The following is a 4,116-nucleotide window of genomic DNA, read 5'->3' as shown; positions in this document are numbered from 1 at the left end:
AACCCACAAAGAAACATTCATACCACCTAGCTTGACAATCATTAACACTCCAGATATTGAAAGTGCGACCTCTAGTGGCAGTTTCGTGGTTTGACAATCACAGAGAGAGACGTACGAGATCAGTAAAGGCAACCGTGTTTAACACAGCAGTCTAATATAGATGAATTGAATGTGGCATATACACATGATTTTTGGGTTGGGTTGGCAACACGTCAATTCGCACACGTTGTCACTTTTAAAATACAGAATATTGATCAAAATGTGTAAGATAAGTATAAAGTTTACATAGAAATATTGAGTCACTAGTATATCACATGTTCTGACGGGGTGGGGGAGTAAACAAAGTGATTTTAAAAATACTTGATATTAAAAATCACAAACGGGCCGTAAAGAATGTGTAAACAAATAATAACCCTTTAAAAACGTAATATCTGATCGGCCTTCATCGTGTAGAACAATTGTAGTATTTTTTTACATATGTTTGTGTTGACTAAATAAAGAAAGATTACTGCCATGAACTGAAATTTCCCTGGTTCTTTGTTTAATAATGACCCCGGATACTCCAGCTCTAGTTTTTTTATTACTCTATTAAATCAACACAGTTGTTGCACATCGCTCATTCTTAATTTCGTTTGTAGATTTGTATAAATTGCATAGAACCCTCATGTGGCGCTTTAACCCACTTTCTACTTGTGCGTTGTCTTGACCAGATAAGGGTTTAAGTTGTTGTTTTTTTTCCGTGGCGTGCTGTTAGAAGTTTAATATTACCACACTAAGATGCCTGTGATAGAACATATTAAAAATCTGTGAATTGTATTACCCACAAAATCCTAGTATGTCATAGCAATTTGGCAGTATAAGAACCTGTCCTCCAATAAGTTCATACAGAAAGGTATTATATGTAATTAGGCGATGTATGCAAAATAACATTTTCTATCATTTTCATTCTTTCCCATATATGACCTTATATGGCAGACCACGTGGCGTCTTTACACTTTATTAGTCGCATTACACATGTTGATGAAAAATTCTGGATTCTTATATGCCTGGCGTCTTCATAATTGTATTATCCTTCAAGAACTGGATTTAATATTTTTCGTTTAGGTTTCACAAAATTGTCGATATTATTCTGGACCTTACAATAAATGTAATTTGGTATGCCGATTACTGATGAAAGAAATATAATTTTCGATACAGCTAGAGATTTTGTTAATTTTAACGTACAATGAAAAAGGAAGTCGTCCCCACAAATTTAACACATTATTCAATGATTTTAGCTTTTCATCCAATCTATAAAGCGATTTCGTATTGTCTAGGCACTTTTAATAGGATTCTTTGTCCATGTTATATTCCCGACTGTATGTTAAACCACTACAGTCATGAAATGAGCCCTTTACGGAAAGTAAGTGATTGATTGACGTTTCCTCGCGAACAAAATAGCTGTGTCGTCTGCTAGCAACATAATTTTAGCTTCATGGATATTTTCATTATGATCTAGAAATTGGAAACGAATTATAGTTCTGCTGTGCCTGATTATACAAGCTAGTTTTTCAATGGAAACAAAAATATCTGTGAGTGAGACTCAAGCTATCTGTCATGTGTCGTTTAATAACGAACGTGTTGTCATCCGAGTAAATGAAGATTCCAATAAAAGACTTCACCAAGTGAGATGACGAGAATACATAACATTTCACCACCAATGTCAAAGCATTGCCACTTTAACGACTGTAAAGTTAATATACATATATATATATATATATATAGGACACGTTCAATTATTAAATAAACTGTCTGCGTCAAATGATGGATGGCACAGACTGTTTAGTGTGTATTAACTAGCGCACTCTTCATTATACATATACTATATTATATGTGATGGAATTTGGGTTTAGTTTTCAGTTTCGGTTTATTCTGCGTTTCCATGGTATATAATGTAGATGTTGAGGTCATTTGCTGACACGTCAGTTGTTTAGGTCGTCCTCGGGTCCAACTTTAAAATAGAGGGTGAGCACGCCACTTTGTTGGCATGTCGAAAGATTTTCACTACTCCAAGCAAGATTGATAGAACCTATCACCAGATCACGAACATCATGGCAGAAGAAAAGATAAAATTTCCGCCGTTAAACCATCTGAACCCTTTTTCGGGGTCTTTACTGTTAGCGCCCTCACAACGCTCCCGCTGTGTAGTTCTGGTGCAGGAACGTCTCCTAAACAATATCTAAACTGATATTATTTTTTATTTCTTATAAACAAAATAATAGTTATCGTCATGAATGCAGTCAATTAAAGCCTGGAGTATAACATTGCCGCGCCGGTCTTTGATTATCACTGGGTTCACATGTGAGGGCTGTACATAAATAGCCGTTTTATTTATCAAAAAGCGGGACAACTTTGAGATGCCATCTGTCGCATACGACTTATTTACCACTTCCGTGTCACTGAGAATGTTCTAGAACCGTACTGTGTCTGGGTGGAATATTCTATATTTTTTAGAAAATGGTTTAATAGGTAATAGAACACTGTAGGAGGCAATAGAAGGTAATGGAACATTCTGGAAATTTGTAGTAAGTTCCAGACTCATTATGTATGCTGATGTAACGGTCTATTTATAAACAGTGGGAGTATATATAGGGGAGTTGTTCAGCACTGAGTTCAGATCAGAGATCTCGTTGAATTGTGTTGGAGTTTAAGTATCTAGTTATTGGAGGTTTGGAGTTTTACCGCATTATTATACTTGATGTTTGCAGAGTATAATAATACCAGTACCAGTTGAAACCTCATCTGTTGGTTCCGTGTTCGTATTTTATCATCGCCGCCAGGGAAGTCTTTCTGTTACTGCTGCCATTTGAACCATCACACCTGTACTATACCAATTACGGTAATATTACGTTGCGTCTGACACCATCGTATGCTATAAATCATGTCAACGATTGCTATTTTTTTATGATTGGTTTTATGTTATAACAGAGTGAGTCATTGGAATGTGGTTGACGGCTACTGTAACTTTAGCTGGTGGGGGTTTATGTCAATGAATGTAATCGAGTTGCGTACTCATACTTGTACACGAATAAAGCGGAGACCGGGCGGGGGGGGGGGGGGGTTCTGTCGAGGAGAGCCGAACGGTGGCTTGTCTTTGTCCTGGTCGACTTAAGCTATCTGTAGTGTTATGTGTCGTTATTAGAATGAACGCGTTGTTATCCAAAGACTTCTCTATGTATAATAATGACGATAATACATGCCATTTTCCCACAAATGTCAAAGCATTGCCATTTTCACGGCTGTGAAGTTTTAAAATATATTTAGAAAGACACATTCTTTTGACACATAAAGTGTCTGTGTCAAATGATGGATGACAACAGATAGATCATCTGAGTGTCACAGTGTATTTACTAGCGCGCCCTCTATTATACGTACATGGTATATGTAATATGTGATGAAATGTGGACGTAGTATTAAAGTGTCATGAAAATGTGGCTATCACTGTCGTTTATTTATTCTGCGTTTTCATATTGTATTTGTTGAAGTCATTTGCTGACATCACTGCCGACATCGAACTGAAACGAATTACGAAAGCCGAACTTTCCTTTGCAATAAATAACTTCACCTCCGGCATATTAAAAGACGTATCGTCCAATTTCGCAACAGACCAACATTTCAGTCCTCGTTTGAACGCAGTCCGAAAACGGGGACTTATGGATTGACCTCTGTGCGTGCGTCCGTGCCGACCTATATCTTAAACATGCCTGAACCTATCTGATTTCACGGTCTGATTCAAGAATCATTGAATCATTCATCGAATTGAAACATTTCTGGCATTCCGGAACCGATTCTCAGCTGTTTACAGATGGATTTTGTTCAAACTTGGTACATGTACATACATTGGACATTATAGGACCTTGGTCCACGTCATTTTGTTTTCCAGATCGGATTCCAAATAGCCGACTGGCGGACAGTTTGTTATAATGAACGTTGTTTTAGTGTCATAATTTTGACATGCTTTGACTGACTATGTTCAAATTTTATATATTCACTATACATTATGTCATAGATATTGGTATTATGTCATATGTCATAGGTATTGGTTTGACAATCCGATTTAAAATGGCCGACCGGTGG

Source organism: Saccoglossus kowalevskii, chromosome 14 (assembly GCF_978046115.1).
Source record: "Saccoglossus kowalevskii chromosome 14, keSacKowa6.1, whole genome shotgun sequence".
NCBI classification, from domain to species: Eukaryota; Metazoa; Hemichordata; class Enteropneusta; family Harrimaniidae; genus Saccoglossus; species Saccoglossus kowalevskii.
Note: the sequence above shows the minus strand (reverse complement) of the source record.